Here is a 24905-nt window from a genome sequence, read left to right as displayed (position 1 = left end):
AATGATTTAATGGATGAAAAGTTGCCAACATGCCTGATACATTTTAGGTATTCAATAAATGTTAACTATATTATTTTTTTTTTTTACAGAGGAAGGTATAATAAAAAAGTACAAAATATAAATGTAACTAATATTCACTAGAGGTAGTATATAATGCATATGCTTGTGTGTGCACACACCCCCACATTATACACATAAAAATCATGCTGCTGCTGCTGCTTAGTCACTCAGTCATGTCTGACTCTTTCTGACCACATGGAAGCCTGCCAGGCTTCTCTGTCCATGAGGATTCTCGAGGCAAGAATACTGGAGTGGATTCCCATGCCCTCTTCATACAAATAGTATTTGGGTTAAAAGCTGTGCTTCAGCAATTAGTAGCTCTAGGATCTTAGATGAGTTAATAAACTTCTATAAATTTCCATTTTCCCATCTGTAAAATAAGTATGATAATAGTGTCTTCTTGCATTAGGAGTATTGATTAGGCTTTACTTCATAAAACAGAAAATCTAAGATAATAGTAATTTAAAAAGAATGAACTTTATGTCTCATGTGAAAGAAGTCTAGCAGCAGGAAGTCCAGGACTAACGCAAAATTTCCAAGATCAATAGGGATCCAGTTCCTTTATGTCTTTCTATTCTACCACACTAGCACCTTGGGTTCCATCTTCAAGTCACCTCATAGTCATGAGGTTGCTGAAGCTCCAGCCATTTGGACTATATTCCACGCAGCAGGAAGAAAGAATGGTTGGAGGGTAAAAAGGGTCCATGTCTGTGTTGAGACAGCTCCCTTTAAAAACCCTGTCTTGCAGGGTGCTCAGGGCTAGTGCACTGGGATGACCCAGAGGGATGGGATGGGGAGGGAGGTGGGAGAGGGGTTCAAGATGGTGAACACATGTAAACCCATGGCTGATTCATATCAGTGTATGGCAAAAACCACTACAATATTGTAAAGTAATTAGCCTCCAACTAAAATAAATAAATTTAAAAAAATAAAAAATAAAAAAAAATAAAAAGCCTGTCTTGAAGTCTGACATAATCATAATACTTCCAGTTTTATGTAATTGACCTGAACTTAGCATGACCACACATGACTGCAGGGGAGGCCAGGAAATGTGTTTAGTTAGTAGCCATGCTATGACAAATAAAATCATAATTCTCTTTATGAAGCAAGAAAGAAGGGATATTTGATAGGCAGCTAGCAGGCTCAGCCACACCTTCACATAGGATTGTTTTAAAGGATACATGAGGTGTTATAAGTTTAGCCCTTAGCTCAGTCCCTGAGAGATAATGAGTGCTTAAAAAGAAAATGGAATGCAGTTCTGCCCAAGACACCCTTCCTCTAAAAACACTTGGGAGAATAAAAGAACGACAAATGTTGTGCTGCTTGTGGCAAGACACTACTCATCTCAAATCATGCCCCTTTCCCTCTGGAACTCGGTGGCCTTCAATGGCTTGAGCTGAAAATCTATGGCACTTCATCCATAAGAAAATATCCCTATTGGAACTTCCCTGGTGGTCCAGTGGCTAAGACTCTGCACTTCCAATGCGGAGGGCCTGAGTTCAATCCCTGGTCAGGGAAATAGATCCCACATGCCACAACTAAGAGTGCGCATGCCACAATTAAAGATCCTGCATTCTGCAACTAAGAACAGGCACAGTCAAATAAATAAATATTTTTTTTAAGAATTTAAAAGAGAAAATATCCCTAGCTTAATTTTGACAGTCTTCTTTCCAAAATAGTCAGATCTCCTTTTATGTCTAATATACTATACTGTGGCACTAGAGCAAATGAGAAGTCAGCAAATCCTCACCTCTGAGTTTGACCTGTACTTTAGATCTCTTCCTCTGCCCTGCTCTAGCTGGAGTCAGTAACAAACAAGGGAATGGACTACTTTTCAATGGATGACCTTTGAGAGAGAATGGGGAAAGGGAAACAAGAGAACAGAATTCTGAAATCCAGCAGGCCATTGGGCTAATCGGAATATGCCACTTCTATTCCTCTTGACAGGATTATCTTAATTGTTTCCAGAGCTCTGTCAGTAGTGTTTTTCATTTGAGGCCAGCACATCAATTAAAGGTGCCTTTAATGTTATAATTAAAAAGTAAGTTTTTGGAACTATAGCCTGATTCAATGACTTATCATAAAGCCATTCATTTTTTAGTTTTATTAATGCTGAAAGAGAAATCATTTTCCCAGACACAAGTACAATGAGTTTTATATGACCTCATAGGCACATACAACTACCCAAATTCCTTGTGTCTTAATTTGAATACATTAGTGGCAGACACCTTAATTTCAATAAAGAAGAAAAAAGAAAAGAATTTTTCATTTGTAAATTGAATTATGCCCTGTCAACTAATCCTAATCACGTTAATGGGTGGGATGGTCTAATTCAAATTCCCTTTTAAATATGTTGGATGACTGATCTGTCTTCTGAGTTATGAGTTGGCCCCTTGAGACTTCTCTTGCCACAGATGTAGTTGTCAGGCTCAGGCATGGATACCATAAATATGAACCATTTTTTGTCAGATTTACTGGAGCAGAAATGCACTATAAACACATTTTGCATGATTTTTAAGCCATGAAAGAAACAAGATACAGCCCCAAATTGATCACATTTTAAGTATCTAAAGCACTTAATTTAGATTTAATGAGACATTTATTGTAAAAGATTCCATATCATTTAGGTATTACATGAAAGTATCTAGAAACTTGAAAGAGATGTTGAAGTAGGTCTCAGTATCTTCTTGGTTGTTGTTGTTCAGTTGTTAAGTTGTGTCTGACTCTTTGTGACCCCATGTACTGCATAAGCCAGGCTTCCCTGTCCTTCACTATCTCCTAGCATTTGCTCAAACTCATGTCCATTGAGTCCATGATGCTATCCAACCATCTCATCCTCTGCTGCCCCCTTCTCCTCCTGCCCTCAATCTTTCCCAGCATCAGGGTCTTTTCCAGTGAGTCAGCTCTTCGTATCAGGTAGCCAAAGTATTGGAGCTTCAACTTCAGCATCAGTCCTTCCAGTGAATATTCAAGGTTGATTGCCTTTAGGATTGACTGGTTTGATCTCCTTGCTGTCCAAGGGTCTCTCAAGGGACTATACTCTACCCTCCAGCAAATGCCAGGACCATCCCGGAAGTCTTCACTTCTTGTTTTTGTATTTGATTTGGTTTGTTTTTGTGATTTCCTTGGGCTAAATCAATGCTCAAATTCATAATTGCTTTTAACCCCCTCTGCTATCTCTTTTTTCCTATTCCTCCCTACCTTGGTCTCCATCACATGTGAATTAATAGAGGTTCTCTTGATTCAAACAGTTAAAAATATTCATTATGTACATTTTGATAGAAAAAACCTCAGCAGTGACACTTTCCTTGCTTCAGGGAGAGTTGTTTCAAGTACCCTCAAGAACAGTAGGAATATGAATTTGTAAATATCAGTTGCTGTGTTAAAAGTTGGTGTTAAGACTTATCCTGTGAAGCCTACTGTGAACTGGAAGTACTGGGTTATCAGGGTCACTGAGTGAGCCGAGCCCAGGGAGAGCAACCTGCTTCAGGGCCCTGCCCAGTGGTTGGGATCCTCTGGCCCCCATGTGCCTGCTTTTGTTCTGAAATTTTTTTTAGCACAACCTATGTGCCAGGACTTTTGTATCCCCTTCATCTCATTTATTCCCCATAGTTAAATCTAGGAAGAAAGACTCATCACTACATTTTGAATGTATGTGCTTCACTGTGGTTTGTCTGTATGCCCCCCTCTTCAGGCATGCCTGTTCTCATTTTCTGTTGGTCTCTTCTTCTCCTCAGATATGGATCTCTGTTGATCTGTTCTGGTAATGCGCCAGCAAATTTGGAAAACTCAGCAGTGGCCACAGGACTGGAAAAGGTCAGTTTTCATTCCAGTCCCAGAGAAGGGTGATGCCAAAGAATATTCAAACTACTGCACAGTTGCACTCATCTCACACACTAGCAAAATAATGCTCAAAATTCTCCAAGCTAGGCTTCAACAGTACGTGAACCGAGAACTTTGATGTTCAAGCTGGATTTAGAAAAGGCAGAGGAAGCAGAGTTCAAATTGCCAACATCCATTGGATCATAGAACTAGCAAGATAATTCCAGAAAAAAAAAAAAAAAACATCTACTTCTGTTTTATTGATCATGCCAAAGTCTTTGACTATGGGGATCAAAATAAACTGTGGAAAATTCTGAAAGAGATGTGAATACCAGACGACCTTACCTGCCTCCTGTGAAACCTGAATGCAGGTCAAGAAGTGATAGTTAGAACAGGACATGGAACAATGGACTGGTTCCAAATTGGGAAAGGAGTATGTCAAGGCTATATATTGTCACCCTGCTTGTTTAACTTATATGCAAGAGTGCATTATGTGAAATGCCGGGCTGGATGAAGCACAAGCTGGAATCAAGATTGCCAGGAGAAATATCAATAACTTCATTGGTTGGCATCGCCAACTCAATGGACATGAGTTTGAGCAAGCTCTGGGAGTTTGTGATGGAGAGGGAAGCCTGGCGTGCTGCAGTCCACGGGGTCACAAAGAGTCGGACACAACTGAGTGACTGAGCTGAACTGAACTGGTAATGTGCCAGTGTTCCCTATGTATCTCTTTTGCTGGAGGACCACAGGTGATCTGATCCAGAAATGAACAAGCTTCTGCCATTGATGCCTGCTAGCTGTTTAGTAATGGTTCCCAAGTATAACACATATTACTAATAAAGAAAGCAGGATACTCCTAACACCCATAGTCTGGAACTTTCGTGGCAGCAGTTGTCTTGTATCTATGTACTTAAAAGAAATATTTCTATCTGAAAAACTCAAAAATCTGATTTTTTCTTTAAAAAAACAACCTTTTTATTTTGTATTAGGGGAGAGCTGATTAACAATTTTGTGATAATTTCAGGTGGACAGAAAAGGGACTGAGCCATACATATACATTCATCCATCCTCCCCCAATCTCCCCTCCAAATCAGGCTGCCACATAACATTGAGCAGAGTTCCCTGTGCTATACATTAGGGCCTTGTTGGTTATCCATTTTAAATATAGCAGAATCAGAGAGTCCAAGAACTAACGTGATTGCTACTGCCTTAGTCACTTGCATCTGGTACTGTAAATAAATACCATCATACTCTTTTTGTTTCTTTTATCTTCAGACAAGGCATCACAACAAGACTGTGATATATAGAAACCCCAGGTGTTGCCAAGAATGGTGCCAAGCCAAAACAGGAGCAAAGAAACATATCTATCAGTACTTAAAATCCACGTGTTGATGAAGAGACTCTGTGCCCATGCCCTTTACTTCATGCTATGCTAATTGCTTAACCAAGGATCTCCTGGAGGCAGTGAGACTATGTGTAACTAAAAGCCTCAGGATGAGAATCTTAACTGGGTTTGTATCCCAGCTTTGACATCTACTAATTTGACAGGTTACATCCTGTCTTTAAGATTTTGGTTTCTCTCGTCTGTAAAACGGGCACAGTAATAGTATTCACATAATGGTCTTTGCAATCAGAGAGTCTTGGTATTGAATCCTAGGTCTGCCAGGAGCTAACTATTTAAACTTGGGGAAGCTGTTATTTAACCTAAATTTGCTTCTTCATCTGTAACATGGAGAATATAATAGAATGGTTATCCTAAGGATTGTTGTAAGGATCCAAAGAAATAATACAGGTAAAGCCTTGGCAACAGGCTTGCAAAGAGTAAACACTCAATATATAGAAACTTATTTTATTAATATTTAATGCCAATCCAGTATGGGCTGCCCAGGTGGTGCTAGTGGTAAAGAACTCACCTGCTAATGCAGAAGATATAAGAGACACTGGGTTAGATCCTGGTCAGGAAGATCCCCTTCCTGCCAATAGGAAATGGTAACACACTCCAGTTTTCTTGCCTGGAGAATCCTATGGACAGAGGAGCCTGGCAGGTTACAGTCCATAGGGTTGCACAGAATCAGACAAGACTGAAGCAATTCAGCACACATACACAACCCACTATATTACCAGTGATTTGGTATTTGTATGTGTATTATCTCATTTATGGGCTTCTCTGGTGGCTCAGACAGTAAAGAATCTGCCTGCAATGTGGGAGATTTGGGTCGGGAAGATCCCCTGGAGAAGGGAATGGCAACCGACTCCAGTATTCTTGCCTGCAGAATCCCGTGGATAGAGGAACATGGCAGGCTACAGTCTGCTGCTGCTGTTGCTGCTGCTAAGTTGCTTCAGTCGTTCCAGACTCTGTGCGACCCCATAGACGGCAGCCCACCAGGCTCCGCCATCCCTGGGATTCTCCAGGCAAGAACACTGAAGTGGGTTGCCATTGCCTTCTCCGAGGCTACAGTCTACCAGTGATTAAGTGTTTGTATGTGCATTATCTCATTTAGTACTTCTCTCCCCATAAAAGGCCCATAAGGTAGTGGGATTATTATCCCCATTCTACAGCTAAGAAAACTGAGGCTCATAGAAGTTGAGTTATATTATATTACTTTGCCAACAAAGATCCATATAGTCAAAGTTATGGTTTTTCCAGTAGTCATGTATGGACGTGAGAGTTGTACCATAAATAAGCCTGAGCATCGAAGAATTGATTCTTTTGAACTGTGGTGTTGGAGAAGACTCTTGAGAGTCCCTTGGACTGCAAGGAGAGCAAACCAGTCAATTCTAAAGGAAATTAATCCTGAATATTCACTGGAAGGACTGATGCTGTAGCTGAAGCTCCAATACTTTGGCTACCTGATTTGAAGAGCTGATTCATTAGAAAAGACCTTGATGTTGGGAAAGATTGAAGGCAGGAAAAGAAGAGGTCGACAGAGGATGAGCTGGTTTGAGGGCATCACCAGCTGAATGTACATGAGTTTGAACAAGCTCTGGGAGATGGTGAAGGACAGGGAAGCCTGGTGTGTCCGTGGTGTCAGAAAGAGTCAGACATGACTGAGCAACAACAACAACTAATGACTAGTAAGTGACATAGCTTGAAATTAACCTAAGTCTTTTGACTCCCAGTCTTTCAGCATCAGAGCTTCCCAGGTAACTCAGTGGTAAAGAATCTGCCTGCCAATGCAGGAAACATGGGTTCAATTCCTGGGTCAAGAAGGTCCCCTGGAGAAGGAAATCACAACCCACTCCAATATTCTTGCCTGGGAAATCCCATGGACAGAGGAGCCTGGCAGGCTCCAGTCCATGGGGTCAAAAAAAAGTTGGATACGACTTAGCAACTAAACAACAACTGAATTAGTTCCCTGTGCTCTACAGTAGGCTCTTGTTGTTTATCTATTCTACACATAGCAGCTTCTACCTGCTAATACCAAACTCCTAATCTATCCATGCCCCTACATCTCAGAGTCTTTAAACATATCAAATTGAATTTCCAGAACCTCTGAATGGTTTGTACTCTTAGCCTCCTGGTTGATCTTTCCACCACCTTTATTTAGTTCTTGACCTCCCAATCCACCTGCAATGCAGGAGACCCTGGTTCGATTCCCTGGTCAGGAAGATCCACTGGAGAAGGGATAGGCTATCCACTCCAGTATTCTTGGGCTTCCCTGGTGGCTCAGCTGGTAAAGAATCTGCCTGCAATGCGGAAGACCTGGGTTCAATCCCTGAGTTGGGAAGATCCCCTGGAGAAGGGAAAGGATACCCATTCCAGTATCCTGGCCTGGAGAGCTCCATGGACTGTATAGTCCGTGGGGCCGCAAAGAGTTGGACATGACTGAGCAACTTTCACTTCAATGACCTCCCCAGGAGGAGTCTGTAATAGTAGTAAATTTGTGTAAAAGTAGAACTAACACTGGGGGGTGTTTCTGAATAGCACTCAAGGCAATTGGATTGCTGGTGGTGGTGAGGTATCCTATGAGTTATTTTGGATTGCTCTATGTCTCTCCAACACAAATGACCAAAACGTTATTCCAATGGCCATTGCCAGTTTGGTATTGCTGTTCATGAAAGAACAGTTAATGGAGTCAAGACCCAGGCTTCATGCCCTGCTGGCCTGGTAACCTTGAAAATTCCCTTAGAAAAGTTTTCAGAAGCTTGTTTTTTTTTTTTTTTCCCTGTATGGAAAATATGGTGATAACTTTTGTCTCCAAGGTTGTTATAAAGCTTAAAAGAACAACTTGTACATAGCAAGGCCTTTCACATTGAGGTATTTCTGGAGGCCTGAACAGGCCTAGAAGAAGTAGATGTGCAGGAGGCACTGAAAATGAGGTACCTACCCTGAGAAAAGGAAAGAGAAGAAAGAAGGAAAGAAAGTACAGTTTGGGGGAGAGTCATGAGCCTGTCTGAGGAGTAGAAGAAGAGGTGGGAGAGGAGGACTGTGAGACCTGTCCCTCATGCTATTCCTAGACCAATCCTACAAGCTCAGGTCTCAGCCCGAGCCCAAGGGACTATCATCAATGAGCATATAAAAACTAACAGAACTCAGGCTTGGAAATTTTATATCCATTTTAGTCTCAGTTCAAATACTTGGCTATGGGGCGCGGGGGTGGGAGGAATTGGGACATTGGAATTGATGCATATAGACTACTATGTATAAAATAGATAACTAATGCGAACCTACTGTATAGAACAGGAAAGTGTACTGCGTGCTCTGTGGTGATCTGAATGGGAAGGAAATCCAAAAAAGAGAGGATATATGTATATGTGTAACAGATTCACTTTGTTGTTTGTACAGCAGAAACTAACACAACATTATAAAGTAGCAATACTCCAATAAAAATTAATAAATAAACAAATTAGAGATCCAAAAGATAATATGAAAAAGAACAAAAAATAAAGGAAAATACTTGGCTATAAATTTTACAAAAACACCTCAAAATGGCTTAGTTCTCAGTGGTCCCATGCACACATCAGCATTACCTAAAGGCCTGTTAAAACCCAGAGGGCTGGCCTCCAACCCCAGGACCTTTGGACTCAGTGGTTTTGTTGGGGTCTGAGAATTTGCATGTCTAAAAAGATGATGCTGATACTTTGAGTAACACTCTCAAAAAGAACGGTTAATTCATCTAACAAGAAGTCTTAACAAAAGGAAATCCCCTGCTGATTTGAGAGTTAAGTGATGTCCCTGAGGGCACAGGTTCTCTTCATCCTTCAGTCTGCCATTCTCAGTGGTTTTGCCTGAGGTAAGGTCACCTCACAGTTAGGAGATGGCTGCCTCTATAGGCCATACCTGGGCAGAGTACAGCAGAAGAGGGTCTCTCTTCCTTAGAATTTCTCTTGTTAGTAGAAGACCCTTTCCCATAAATTCCTCAGCAGACTTTTCACTGGTAGAATTGCTTCACATCCACAGTCCCAATTCAATTCCTAGCAAGAAGAATGGGCCATGGTGATAGTTGAGAATAATCAGGATTTTCTTTGGGGGATGAAAAAGAGGATCTTCTGTTTTCTGAACCAGATAGGGGCGGAATGGCTGCTTGAAAAAAATCCCATGTTCCAGCTGTCTGTATTTGAATCTGCCAGGTTTAAGAGCTGGTAATTTAGAGGCTATCAAATCATGCTGTTTAGAACTCTGGAGCTTCCTCATCCTCAGAGGGGCACTGTGTGCATCTGTGCATGTGAGAGAGAGAGAAAGAAAGAGACGGAGAGAGAGTTAAGCTTGGGGTCTGTCCCACCAAGCAGCTTCAAACAGAACAGCCACTTATATGTGTTGATTTCATTCGTCTTCTCCAGAGAATTTCCTCTGAAGGAAACACTTCATGGCTTAAAAAAAAGAATTTGAAAACCATTGATTTGGGGCGTCCCACTTAACCCTTAATGATTTCCTGTGTCCAGTTTGAAGATGAGGAAGACACACACACACACACACACACACACACACACACAGAGACAGAGAGAGAGATCTTGATCCACTTAGTAAAGGGGGAAAGGAGTTAAGGCCAGCTGGACTGGGAAAGGTAATTATTAATAACATTTCTTGAACAAGGACAGCAGCCTGTCATGTTAGTAAGTTTCAGTAACAGTACTAACAGTAACATGTTATGCATACTAACTGCCATGCTGCTAAGTCGCTTCAGTCGTGTCCGACTCTGTGCGACCCCATAGACGGCAGCCCACCAGGCTCCGCTGCCCCTGGGATTCTCCAGGCAAAAGTACTGGAGTGGGGTGCCAATGCCTTCTCCGACTAACTGCCATATCCTGCCCTAAAACCTTCATAGGTAGTATGTCACGGCATTTTTGCACCAAGGCTATGAAGCAGGTTCTGTTGTTAGTCCAGGAGCTGTGAGTGTAAGTTGGGGATAAAATCAAGGAGTCTGCCTGTATAGTTTATGCTCCTAACTACTGTATTATATGGCTTCTTGTGAGGGAGGTATTACAATTTCCAATTTATAGGCATGGGAATGTATAGGTTTAGAAATGAAGGCTCAGAGGTTAAGTCACTGTGCTAAGGTCACACAATGTATAAGGGGCAGAACAAGATTGGAATTTAGGTTTGTCTGGATTCAGAACACCTTCTTCACTTATCCATTTATTTATTCATCCATCCATCCACCCAAGGAATATTTATTCAATACCTAAAATGTGTTAAGCCCTCTCCTAGGCACACTATACCCTTTTTCTTCTTAATCAAAATTCTTAGGCTATCTCTCTAGAATTGTCATTGGTGGATGTGAGGGCAGAGCCAACGGTATGGTATAAGGAATGGAAAGCCAGCTAGATAATTGAATGCAGAAGCAAAAGAAGGTTATTATTTTCATATCTGGGTAGTTTTGTTCAAAGCTATGATGTGTTTAATTGGGGAGTTATCAAATATGCCCAAGAGCAGAACCTGGTGTGGTGAACTTGACCCTGCAGTGCCCCCCACGCCCACTGCCTCCTGCTGTTCACACCCCTTGAGTGTGGGCAAGAATTGTGACTTGCTTCTAGACAATGGAAGCTGGTAAGTTGAAGAGATTTTACAGATAAAATTAAGGTTCCTAATCAGCTGATTTCAAGTTCATAAAAATGGAGATAGTCCCGCCTGAATTAATCAGGCAAAAGCCCTTAAAAAAGGGACTAGGCATAAAGGTCCTAAGGTCAGAGAAACTCTCCCTCCTCCGCTGGCTTTGAAGAAACAGCAGCTGTGTTGTAAAAGGGCTTATGGACAAGGCCATGGGGCAAGAAACTTCAGGATCTGAGGATTCCCTCAGCCAATAGGCAGAAAGAAAAACAGGGACCTTAATCCTGCAAAAACAAGGAGGTAAATTCTGCCACCAAGCTAAAGGAGCTGGGACAGATGATACTTTTGCCCAGTCAAGCCTCTGATGAGACCATAGCCCTGGCTGTCACCAGGATTGTATCCTACTGAGACTGGAAGTGGAGGGTGAGACCAGCAAAGCTGTGCCTGTTGGACTTCTGATCTGTAGGAACTGTGAGATAATGAGAGTGTTTTTTTCAGCCACTCAGTTGTGGTGATTTGTTAGGCAGCATTGTATAAAATGAATACATTTGGCTTCAAGTGAGTAGATCCATATGTTTTCTGGGTATTTTTTCCAGGAACAAAGTTTGCTAGCACAGGAAGAAACAACCAGGGTTGGGTCGTTCTATGTCAGAGGGTCAGGAATTTGATAGTTTCTGTATTGGAAATGAACTGCAATTAGAGTCATCCCTGAACTGTTTTCTTCCTGGCTCAGGGAACCATTCATTTCTTTGCCCTATGCAGTGGCTTCTTTGCAGTTGGGAGTCAGTTGGCGTTCATTGAACCACTTAACTGATGGAAACTCAATGTTTTTTTTTTTGTTTGTTTGTTTGTTTTCTATAATGTCTCTCTAGCTAACCTAGATACCTCAGAACTTCTCAATCATCTCTAGATTTAAAGAAACAATTCTTTCTCCTTTGCTCTCTCACTTCTCCCTCTTCTCATCCCATCTTCCTTGTACTCACACTCCCTTCTTATCATTCCATGTTTTTGGCTGATTTCTTCTGCCAGAAATGCTCCTGCCACCCATCCCTCTCCAGGCACACACTTGAGCTGATTCAAATGGTCTCCTCTTTGGCTTTGGATCTGCTTATTCTTCTTCCTCCTTTCTCCTTTTCCACTCCCATAAGCAGGGTTAGTCACTAGCTCCTCTCAGCTCCCACTGCAGTTTTTATTCCATTATAAACACTCACAAGAGAAGTGAGTTCAATCCCTGGGTGGGGAAGAGCCCCTGGAGAAGGGAACGGCAACCCATTCCAGTATTCTTGCCTGGGAAATTCCATGGACAGAGGAGTCTGGCGGGCTACAGTCCATGGGTATGCAAAGAGTTGGACACAACTGAGCACACACACACATTACCACTAAATAGTTACTATGCTAGTATTTTTTCTTTTTCTGTCTGTCTCCCACAAACTGTGAAACCATCAAGAATGTGAATCTTCTTCATCTCCAGATTCCATGTACCAGAGCCCAGAGATGAACCCAAAAGCAGGATTTTCAATATGTCTGTGTGGCTGGCTGAATGAAAGAGTAACATGTAGAATGATTACCTCCAGGGAGCAGGGGATTTGGCCAAATCTGCCGGGAGCCAGCTCACGAGATCCCACCCATGACAGAGTCATGAGAAAGAGGACTGATCTGAGCATGGCTTCACAGGCCTCAGGGATTCTCGGAAGGCTGCCTCAGCACTCACCGTAAAGATGGTATCTGTCTTTCTGATGTTTGCTACAATAAACCTCTTCTTATTTTCTGTGACTTAGAAAAAAGACTTTTCCTGATTCTCTTATAAAATAGATCAGTCTGAAAACTCAATCAACAAGGCCCCTGAACGGTAGCACCCTAAATAAAATTATCTGGGATATAGAGTATGCTGATCTAAATTCCTTTTGCTAACATGTTGGTTTGTTTAATAAATGTACTTGTGCCTTTGGAGCTAATGTGCATAACTGCTCCTTAATAATAAAACAGCATTGAGAGCCTCCGCACAGAAAGCCCCTATAGGCACAAAACCCTTCGCAGGAAAAAAGGCTTGTTAAGAAATATAAGAAATATTGCTTTATGAAACTGTTACTTAGTCTATATTTACTATGTTTTTACTCTTAACATATTTAGCCTATATAATGAAAGCATAATAGTTAGAGATTTATATAAATAGAAGTTTAGCTTTAATACAAATAATAAGAAAATTGTTGATTTAACTGATGATTCTTACTTAGAGTTGACCTTCAGCTTGCTGTTCTATGACTTTATGGAACCACATTCTTTTCTGTTAAGCCCAAGGCGTAGGATGGATTACCGAAAACTGGTTTTACCTTGAAAGTTTCTATTGATGAATTCTTTCCTGCTGTGCCTGATACAAAAGTGTTCTGACCAACCCTTATCAATAGGAGAGTCACAAGATGTTAGCAGGCCCCCAGGCCAGAAGAGGATGTAAACAAAATGAACTAAGATATGCAAATGATGTCGGTAAAGGTCAACACTGTTGACCCATTAAGCTGATTTGGTATGACTCTATACTTTACATTTGTTTTTATGTACCACTAAAAATATAAAAGCTGTCTTAAAAACAAAAAAGTCAGGAGACACCTGGAAACACCGAGACTCGCTGTGTCTTCTCATTCGCATCGCCAGCGCCGTTCATCCTGAGGGAACCCCTGGACCTGCTGGAGCTGGACTCTGGCACAAATCCTAATAATTTGCACTATAAACCTAGTCCCTGCACAGCTCAGGAATCACTGGAAACAAGAATGATGAATTTTACCAGGAGTTTCTAGAAAGCTTCATCATGTTATGCCCTGTCTTCCACCCCTATTTTAGTAATAAAAGATATAAAATGAGAGAAATCATTGCCTTGAGAAAGGGTCAGTGTTTTTTGATCATAACCAGTTGATCCCAGCTCTGTCTTAAATCTCAAACTGGTTCCATCTTTTTGAGACCTAAGATCTGCTCTTAATGTGCCGGCTTCTCTATTTTATGGTTTCCCCTATGAAGTGCTGAGTAATTTTTATATGCACAGAAATAGCCACAACAAATTCAGTTCTGCTATGGAATAAATCCATTGTTCTTGTTCTATATTATTCAGGGTAAAATACCACTGGAAACTTTGAGGAGCATAAGGGAGCTTACAACTTATTACCTAGTACCAGTTACACACCAAGCACCATGCTAGGCCTGGGGGGTGCAGCGACAAATATGACATGGCTTAGAACTTAAGGGAATCTACAGGTAATAGAGAATGAAAAAGAAATGAACATTCACAACATGGAGTGCTAAGTGCAACGGTGGAGTGAAGCCTACGAGTCAACCATATCCCCAGTGAAGGACCCTTTGCCCACACTGAGTTGGGGATGGGAGGTCACGCTGTCAGGCAGTTGAGGCCCAGAAAGGGAAAGGGATTCATCCAAGGTCCCATGGCAGTGGTAGCACAAACTCTCTTGGCTCCCATTCTAGGGTTCTTATTGATACTCTGCATTATTGCAGGAAGCTGATTCCTATGGTTTTGTAGCTCCTGTGGGGAAGACTGGGGACTGGAACTAGGGAATTTTAGTCAAAGAAGTTGATCACAACCATCTAGCTTCTGGCACTTGAGTGTCTTTGGAATGCATGCTTGTAATTCAAGCAGTATGTCAAGAAGCTGACTGCCTTAAAGTTTGACCAAGGCCTGGCACAAAGCTCATATCTTTTTTTTTGGCAGATATTATCATATATTTTTATTTAGAGGATAATTACTTTACAATATTGTGATGGCTTATGGCATACAAAGCTCTCATCTTTAACCTGAGTGGGGAAAATCAGTTTTAAGGAGACTCAGTAACTCAAAAGTGGAGTCCCAAATGAAATTACAAAGAATAATTAGCACAGATTTGCAGAGTGGCATCCCACTGGCTCTGGTTTCCCCTTTTCTGTACTGTCTCCAGATCACTGAGCTAGCTACACATGGGCAGGGAGTGGCCCTCACACCAAGACCACAGGCTCTGGCATGGGCAGGCTTCTACTGAAATCTGGAATTTTGTATTTCCTAGCAGTGTTGTCCTGCGTTAGTTATTGAATTTCTCTGTCCCTTAATTTCTGCACTCACTAAATGGGAACAATAATAGTAACTAAGCAGACTGTGAGGATTTAAAGAGATTAGGTTTATAGGAACCACTAGTGAACAATAGGCACTCAGATTGTAGCTATTATTTATGATCACGTTTACTATTATTCATCTCTGGCTCTGAGACTTGTGATCCTGGCTAAGTATGTTACACTCATTCTTCTGGGCTCCTCATTTTTAAAGTGAGTAGATTGAGCTAAGTAATTCCTGAAGAGCCTTCTCATTTCCAGCATTCTAAGATTCCAGTGTTGAAATAAACATGTAGCTTCACATATGTGATTTTGTTTTCCACCCTGCACCCTCCGAGGCAGACTAAGCTGATGTTACTTTATAGGGAAGGAAACAAAAGCACTGACTTCCTGGGGTGCTTGGGGGGTAAAGTCAAGACTCCAGTGTGGTACCTCTTGTTTCATTGCTCTTGGGGTTTCCCCCTTGCAGAGATTATGAAGGTCACACCTGCTGACCTCATTTACCCAGAACAAAGCTGAGTGGTTAGAAGGAAAAAGAAAAAGCCTCTACAACCTGAAGAGCATTAAGGCTTGTGACCATCCCAGGGCGGGTTGCTCCCTATAAGACTCCACAGGGCTGCTGATCATTTCAGTCATGAGAGCTAAAGTTTGCTGGCTTTTCATTCTACGTCAAGCCCTGTGCTAAGGGCTGTACGTGAGTCAATTCACCATCTCCTTACAGTAACCCTATGGAATATTGTTGGCTCCTTTTCGCCAGTGAACAAAGTTTGGCACAGAGAGGTTAAGTGACTTAACCAAGATAGCACAGTCTAGGAACGGCAGATTTCAGATTTGTACCTCAGTCTGTAGGACTGTAAAGCTCAGGCTCCTCACCGCTACAGTCACTTTTGTACTGAGGCTGGGAGTCACAACGAGAAGAACTTGAAAATCGGAGCATGATCAGACACTGAATCATTAGGAAGAGTTCCATTTGCTTCATAATCTTCATTTGCCCAGGTAAGGCGATGTGTAACATCTTTTAGAATAATTCCCTTTTAAAACGAGCAAATGCTATTGAAAAATATAAACAATTGGAAATAGAACAAGAACAAAAAGGATGGGTTGTAGAAAGCTAAAAACCTGGGAACTGAGCACTAATTCTGGCTCTATTAAAAAACTGTCCTACTGGCCATGGGCCGTTCCTTCCTTCCCTGCTCTGGACTTCAGTTTCCCCATCTATACCAGTTGAGGACTGGCTCAGTCCTCCTTGGGGGTTTAACATCCATGTGAATCAAACCTGCAAACTGTGTTACAGCAGGTCTGGGGCGGTGGAATCTGAGATTCATCATTTCCATCAGCCTCTCTGATGATAACGCTGCTGGTCTAGAGACTCCGCTTTGAGTAGCGAGGGGCTAGATCACCTTCGTTTTAACTCTAAAGCCAAGGTATTCAAGTCAAGCTCCCAGGGCTAGGTGAACCAGGAGGGCTGCTTTTCTTTTTCTGGAACTGTGAGATTTCTCCAGCTGTAGTTAGTATTGCTGTACCTGGCTCCTAACCTTTTCTGTTTCCAACACATCTCAAGCCCCCTGAGTCTGGAGCTGGCAGGCTTTGGTGTGGCCCACGTGGGGCTGTCCTGAAAGAGGGACAACCGTGAGCACACTGAGCAGTGAGTCTCCCTGACTCCCCAATAGGAGTTGCGTTCCCTTCTCTGCCTGCCAGCTCAAAACCCATCTTTTCCCACAGCACCAGAAGGCACTGCTGTCGGCTGTGGCTCACCTACTGCCAACAGGGAGGGCTTCTAGATGGAGAAGTCAGCTCCTGCTTTCCCTGTGGAAATCAAGCTTGTCATTTCTGCCACTTGTTCAGCTGGCAGTCAGGGAGCCCTGCTCTGGCCTCCTCTCGGTGCAGCGAGCCATGCAGCCCTGCTCTCATTCTCCTCAAAGTGAGTTTTTCTCTCCCGATAAAGAACTTTTTTTTTTAAGGTAATCGGAAGATCTGCTGGGGGGCTAGGATTTATGTCAAGGTAAGCCTGAATTATTTTGGAAACCTGAGATCCTTCAAAGCATAGGGGTATTTTAACACCATCAGCTTCAAAATCCCACCTTGGTATGAACAAATATGTAACGGATCTTAGATTGGCTTGTTAAATCTTGCTCTTGTTTGTTTCAATCATTTTCTCTTGTTTTTGGCACATTTTCTGTTTGGACTTGTATTCTAAATAAGGCCTCTTCTCAGCTTCCATGATTTCCTGCATCTGTCAGTGGGCGGTGTTGAGCAGAACCCTCGTTATGAGTGACACCGGCATGCAGAACTTTCTGGTCTTTGAGCTTGTCTGGTCAAAGTACCCGCCCTGCAGCATGCAAACCTGCCTGCTCAGTTCACTATACGTCAACTGAGAGCTCCCACTCCCAAAGGCTTGGTGTTGCAAACCCTAGAAAGCATCCTGTTGGCTTCATGAGAGCAGACTTATGTTGGAGCCTATGACAAACTTCAAAGCTATTGAAGAAGCAAAGAGCTTTTCTGGGGTCTGGATAAGCTGGAGGTTTTGTCCCCTTACCTTCTTCAGTTCTGAACTCTAAGGACTGAGGCTAGGCCTCATCCCTGCTGGTCTCACATGGAGAATGTGCACCTAAAGTTTAAGCTGTCTTGGCTTCACAGTAACTAGTTGCTTCTTCACCCAAGTATCAGTAATTAATGGGATAGTCTGTTGGTTTCTGGTTTCTGCTGTTACATCATACAGATTTCTCATCTTACAGTTCTGGAGATGAGTGGTTTCACTGGGCTAAACCCACAGTGTCAGCAGGGCCACAGTGCTTCTGGACTCTCTAGTGGAGAATCAAGTGTCTGGCCTCTTCTGGCTGCCTGAGTCTGCCTACATTCCAGGACTCTTGACCCCTTCCTCCATTTTCAAAACTCACAAAGGAGAGTTGAGTGCCCATGCTGCACCACTCTGCTGTCTTTGTCCTCTCTTCCCCTTTGAGAACAATTGTGATTCCATTAGGGCCACCTGGATAATCCTGGCTACCCTCTCCACCCAGGCTCCTTAACTAATCACAGCTGCAAAATACCCTTAGCCATGGAAGGGAGCATGCTCACAGCTGCCGGGGGATTAGGCCATGACATCTTGGGGGTGGGGGAGGATGGGAGATTATTCACTCACATCTCCGCCTTCTCAAAGTGGAGCACTCTAATGGACGTGTATTGTTGGCCTCGCCAGGATCCATGCTATCTTCTAGCAGACACAACCCTGAGTTTTCACTGTTGATCCAATCTTAATCTGTAAAGCCTGTGTGCATCCTGAGGCATTGGTTATGTGCTCCAGGCCCAGGCAGATCTGCAGGAACCACTCCCCTGACTGCAGGATTGGCTAAGGGGTCTTATGACCATAGGACTTTCCCCCAACCAACCTCACGAGATCTTGGTAATTCATCTTGAGATGATGGGAGAGAGCTGGATGGAGCAAAATTATTCCCTTTTGACCTTTTGTAGTGCAAGCATCTTGCAGTCACAATAAGAATTGAAAGGCCTCGTCCAACTGCAGCGTCGGGTATCAGTATTCTGAGAACAGTCCTATAGATGCCATCACGCTCTTACCCACCCACACTGCTTACTCGGGTGCCTTACAAACATGATGTTCGAGTAGTCAGTGTGTGAGATTAAGCATATCAGACAAGTATACTAGATTTTATTTGATGTTATTTTTCTCTTTGCTTATAATTAGTGGTGACAAAGGGACTTGAGCTTGGATCCTCTAACTCTCAATCTTTCCACTCTATTGCCACTACAAGATTACCGTGAAAAGGCCAGAATTCTCTTTGCTATTATTATGGGGATACTACCAGGAAGGAGATTCCACGTGGAAGGTGTACATGTGACCATCTTTGATGTAATATTGACTTAGAGGATCTGCTTCCTTTCCAGACTGTTGTATATGGTCCTGCCTTGGCCTGAAAGGGAATCTTGAGACATTTGGTATAACTTTGCAGGAGAACAAGCCCACTCTGCTCACCACCCCTGGCAAGTGTTATAGGGGTGCAACAGCAGTCCTTGAAGTAACAGTTCAGCATGATCAGACAGAATACCCAGGAGCTGGGGAAAACCCAGTCCTAGGAGGATCAGTGCTTCATGCACGTGGGACGGAGTCAGCTGAGACAAGCCAATAATAATCTTAGCTACTGTGAATCTAGTGAAAGTTGTTCAGTTGTGTTCGACTCTTTGTGACCCCATTGACTATAGAGTCCATGGAATTCTCCAGGCCAGAATACTGCAGTGGGTAACCTTTCCCTTCTTCAGGGGATCTTCTCAACCCAGAGATCGAACCCAGGTCTCCCACATTGCAGGCGGATTCTTTACCAGCTCAGCCACAAGGGAAGCCCAAGAATACTGAGGTGGGTTGCCTATCCCTTCTCCAGCGGATCTTCCTGAGTCAGGAATCAAACTGGGGTCTTCTGCATTGCAGGGAGACTCTTTACCAACTGAGCTATCAGGGAAGCCCTTGAATCTAGTGCTTCCAAGTAAGTCAGGATTATTGCCTCGGACAGTAACTCAGGAGCCCACAAGTCAATACTGGGAATGAGACCAACTGTCTCTGAAAGGGGGGTGGGGGCAAGGCAGGTGCATTGATTTTTGTCTGTCGTGAGGACCAGCCCAGAAACTGAATGGGACTAAACTTTCAGGTCCAAGAACAATTAGGCCCAGCAAAGAGGAAGTAGGAATGGCAGAACTGAGTAAGAAGTCAGGGGACCGCATCTGCCCCCAACTGGCTTTCTTCATTTCTCAGTGTCTGCTTTATCTGTACAATCACACATATGATTGTACCTGTTCAATCACAGAACGTCCGCCAGCTCATGGTCTGGCAATATCCTGCCTCTCCACCACGTATGGCCATCTTTGAGCTGGTTTGTGCTCATTGGATTTTTGAATTTTATTGATTTTGGTTTTGAAAATGGAAAAAACAAGCTTTCTTGTTAAAAAACCATAAATTATAGTGATTAAGAGGCTCTGGAGTCAAACAGACCTAGATTCAAACTGCAGCTCTTTCGCTTAGCTGCAATGTGACCTTGGGCAAGCCACCTTAGCTCAATGGACCTCAGATTCCTCATGCATAAAATAAGGATAATAATAATAATACCAGTGTCCCAAGGTTATTGTGAGGAATAAATCAGAAAATATCTCTGGTCCATGGAAAGCACTAGATTCATAGTAGCTCAGATGATTATTGGCATGTCTTGGCTGACTCCCTTCCTAACATTTGGTCATATGTTCCTCATATAAGCTTTCCAATTTAATTCAGTATATGTGCTGACCTTTCATTCGTGCTGCAGGAGCACAACAAGGATTTACGTTATCAGAAAGATGACATTCTTCATGTGTTTTTTGAGCATCTGCCCAGCTCTAAGAGCCAACTCTTAGTTAAGAAGTGCTTAGGAACCCCCACAGAATATGCTAGAAATACGGAATGTAATGGTCTAAGAAGATTCCTTATGTCTGTTCATTGTTTTTGCTATTCAGTCACTAAGTCATGCCCAACTATTTGCGACCCCATGGACTGCAGCACGCCAGACTCCCCTGTTCTTCACTATCTCCCGCAGTTTGCTCAAACTCATATCCATTGAGTCGGTGATGCCATCCAACCATCTCATCCTTTGTCGCCCCCTTCTGGCCTCAATCTTTCCCAGCATCAGGGTCTTTCCCAAGTTTTCCTCGGTCTTTTCTATGTTCATATATCACGCTATTTTTCTAGTGCTTGACTGTGAAGAAAGCTGAGCGCCGAAGAATTGATGCTTTTGAACTGTGGTGTTGGAGAAGATTCTTGAGAGTCTCTTGGACTGCAAGGAGATCCAACCAGTCCATCCTAAAGGAGATCAGTCCTGGGTGTTCATTGGAAGGACTAATGTTGAAGCTGAAACTCCAATACTTTGGCCACCTCATGCGAAGAGTTGACTCATTGGAAAAGACCCTGATGCTGGGGAAGATTGAAGGCAGGAGGAGAAGGGGACGACAGAGGATGAGATGGTTGGATGGCATCACCAACTAAATGGACATGAGTTTGGGTAGACTCCGGGAGTTGGTGATGGACAGGGAGGCCTGGCGTGCTGCAGTTCATGGGGTCACAAAGAGTCGGACACGACTGAGCGACTGAACTGAACTGAACTGAATCCTTTACTGAGACCTCTAAATCGGGTTTAATTATAAGATAAAGATAGAACCAAATTCCTGGGGTTGAGGATAGAGCACCAGGACCATTTCTTATGGCCTTTTAGTTTAGTGACATGAACCAAATCTGTGAGACTGGCAGGTACCCTGTTCTGGATACTAAGACCTGTATCAATTAACACTTGTCTACAGGTCCTCAAATTTAACTGGTTTTAGAGAGTCTCTCAATTTTTGGAAATGATGCAAGCCTACAGAGACATTTGTGGACTCCAAAGGGAGGTCCAAGCTCTTAGAGTGTGTCTAAGGAAAGCATAATCTCTTGACCACTGGAGAGGTGCACAGATTGCTCAGATATTTCTATAGCAGAAAACTTGGAGGGAGAAATCCTTCCCTGGTGATTGAGCTCTTCTAAATGATCTAAGAATCCCAGAGCATATTCATACATACTGAGTCGTTTGTGAGAATGTTGTCTCTGTGAACTTGTTCTGATGTCAGATTTCCTCGAAATTTTCTGCAGTGTCTCATATTAGCCTGAGTTGTGATCTCAGAAACAGAGGATCTTAGATGTGTTATATGTGTCTTAGAAGAACTTGATCAAGAAGCTTCTTGAGAACTTAGTGGTGGATGTGTGGGAAATGGAGAAAGTCAGGGATGAAGACTCAGATCTTCTGGGCCTAAGCTGTATTATTCTTGACACTTCTAGTCCCAACATACAAAACAGAAATTAGCCAATTGACATGGCTAATATATTTGTAGAATTGATGGATGAATAGACAGATGGTTGGAAGGATGGATGAATAAGAACTACCTTTACTTTTTCCATACCTTGTTGGTTTATAGATCTACCTATTCCCAACAACCTGGAAACTTCTTGAGGGCATCTGTTTATTTCAAGCATGGAACATAGGTGGGCAAGATCCCAACTGGATCAAGAAGGGGCCATACTGGGAGTTTGGCACATGCTCTTATTCAGGGAGAGTGAAGGTCAGGATCCAACCTTCTGGGTGTGGGGGTCGGGGTAAGAGAAAGACTCTGTTCTTGGGCAGATGAGTTTGAAACTGAACAGCCAACCAGTAACAAAAACAAATGCCAGTTACCTAGTTCATCATTTCACACTTTTAACTTAACAAATACTCAGCTTGTACATGTGTAATGTAAGGAATTGCTAGTCAACTGAATAGGTTATCATCATCCATGTTGTTCAAGCCAGAAACAGTCTTAGTGGTTCTATCTCCAAAATATCACTGGAATCTACTATCTTGCTTCCCATCACCACTGCTTGCACCTGAAATAAGACCGTCAGCAACCCTTACTGGCCTCAGTTCAGTTCAGTTGCTCAGTCGTTTCCGATTATTTGCAACCCTGTGGACTGCAGCATGCCAGGCTTCTGTGTCCATCACTAACACCCTGAATTCACTCAAACTGATGTCAGTCAAGTCGGTGATGCCATCCAACTATCCCATCCTTTGTCGACCACTTCTCCTTCTGCCTTCAGTCCTTCCCAGCATCAGGGTCTTTTCCAATGAGTCAGTTCTTTGCATCAGGTGGCCAAAGTATTGGAGCTTCAGCTTCAGCATCAGTCCTTCTAGTGAACACCCAGGACTGATCTCCTTTAGGATGGACTGGTTGGATCTCCTTGCAGTCCAAGGGACTCTTAAGAGTCTTCTCCAGCACCACAGTTCAAAAGCATCAATTATTTGGTGCTCAGCTTTCTTTATGGTCCAACTCTCACATCCATACATGACCACTGGAAAAACCACAGCTTTGACTAGATGGACCTTTGTTGGCAAAGTAATCTCTCTGTTTTTTAATATGCTGTCTAGGTTGGCCATAGCTTTTCTTCCAAGGAGCAAGTATCTTTTACTTTCATGGCTGCAGTCACCATCTGCAGTGATTTTGGAGCCCCAAAAAATAAAGTCTGTCACTGTTTCCATTGTTTCCCCATCTTTTTGCCATGAAGTGTTGGGACTAGATGCCATGATTTTAGTTTTTTGAATCTGGAGTTTTAAGCCAGCTTTTTCACTCTTCTCCTTCACTTTCATCAAGAGGCTCTTTAGTTCCTCTTTGCTTTCTGCCATAAGGGTGGTGCCATCTGCATATCTGAGGTTATTAATATTTCTCCCAGCAATCTTGATTCCAGCTTGTGCTTCATCCAGCTCAGCGTTTTGCATAATGTTCTCTGCATATAAGTCACATAAACGGTGATACTATACAGCCTTGGCAAACTCCTTACCCAATTTGCAACCAGTCCACTGTTCCATGTCCGGTTCTAACTGTTGCTTCCTGACCTGCACACAGATTTCCTCAGGAGGCGGGTCAGGTGGTCTGGTATGCCCATCCCTTTCAGAATTTTCCACAGTTTGTTGTGATCCACACAGTCAAAGGCTTTGGCCTACCCGTTTCCATTTTTGGTCCTCAGTTCACGGCCGCAAGAGGTGAGTTTTAAACAGAAAGCAGAGCCTTTCACTGCTTCAGAAGCCTTCACTGGAGGCCCACTCAGTACTTGATAAAGTCCAAAGGTGACTGAGAGTGTTCTGCTCGTTCTGGCCCTAGACTCGTCTGCTCTTCCCTCCTTCCCTGCTCCACGTTTGCCCCATATTCCAGCCGCAAGGAGCCACTCGCTATTTTCTGACAATCTACTCTCACCTTGCTCTTACAAAAACTGGGATTCTCGTCATGGGTTTAGAGTCACGTCTCAACTCTTATCCTGAGCTCATGTTCAGACACCTCACCCGTAAGTAATGCCTTTTGGTCTCATCACACCTGACTCTCCACTGTTCACTGATGAGACCAAGGGTTTCCAAGAGCTCACAGCCAAGCAGAGGGAGTCAAGGCTTAAACAAATAAGTAGATATCCATGAGGAGCATGTTTCAATAAGAGGCGAGGTCCAGTGAATGAGGAACACAGGCAAAGGAGCCGTCAGTGAATGCCATCGAAGTAGGTGGCACTTGAATCCAGCCTTGAAGGATGACAATGGTTTGTTGAACATTTCTGATGTGCTTGTGCGTGCTACATTGCTTCACTTATGTTGGACACTTTGCAAACCCATAGACTGTGGCCCTCCCAGCTCCTCTGTCCACGGGATTCTCCAGCTAAGAATGCTGGAGTGGGTTGCCATGCCATTCTCCATTTAATGTGCTTGCTGCTGCTAAGTCGCTTCAGTCGTGTCCAACTCTGTGTGACCCCATAGACGGCAGCCCACCAGGCTCCTCCGTCCCTGGGATTCTCCAGGCAAGGACACTGGAGTGGGTTGCCATTTCCTTCTCCAATGCATGAAAGTGAAAAGTGAAAGTGAAGTCACTCAGTCGTGTCCGACTCCTAGCGACCCCATGGACTGCAGCCTACCAGGCTCCTCCGTCCATGGGATTTTCCAGGCAAGAGTACTGGAGTGGGGTGCCATTGTGTTACTCAAAACCTGCTTTATTTTTTAAAGTATTGCAAACATACTGCCTCTGATTGTGTTTCTACTGCTCCTTTGCCCAATCTTTGACGAAGGAGTGCTGAGTAATAGGTAACTTCAGTTGAACATCTATCGAAATTATCATGATGCTGCAATTAGTAGAGATTGACTAAATGAGGCTTTTATACAGTGCAGGAGTTGAGGAGGCTGAAGGTGATCCAGGGAATGGATAGATGCTCAGAAGGAAAAGCTGTGACCTGGCTTTCTTTGCTTCTATTTGCCTTGTTTTAGGTCATAGTAACTAAACAGTGCTTTTTTTCATTTTATGCTTCATGGGTTTTTAATACAGTTACTTCTGGTGGATACATTTTCACTCCTGGCTCTGCCATACCCTTACTCTGAGGCACTCTCCCTTC

The 24905-nt window shown here is 43.1% G+C and overlaps 1 non-coding gene across 1 annotated transcript; it reads left to right on the top strand.

Annotated features, from left to right (window-relative positions):
• The first annotated feature begins 1505 nt into the window (after positions 1 to 1505).
• TRNAG-UCC (transfer RNA glycine (anticodon UCC)) lies at positions 1506 to 1578 on the top strand. The gene has a single exon. It is a non-coding gene; the product is annotated as a tRNA-Gly (tRNA).
• The last annotated feature ends 23327 nt before the right edge of the window (positions 1579 to 24905 follow it).

Source organism: Giraffa tippelskirchi, chromosome X, assembly GCF_054371585.1.
Source record: "Giraffa tippelskirchi isolate mGirTip1 chromosome X, T2T-mGirTip1v1.2.pri, whole genome shotgun sequence".
Taxonomy (NCBI): domain Eukaryota; kingdom Metazoa; phylum Chordata; class Mammalia; order Artiodactyla; family Giraffidae; genus Giraffa; species Giraffa tippelskirchi.
This window is presented reverse-complemented; position numbering and strand designations above follow the sequence as displayed.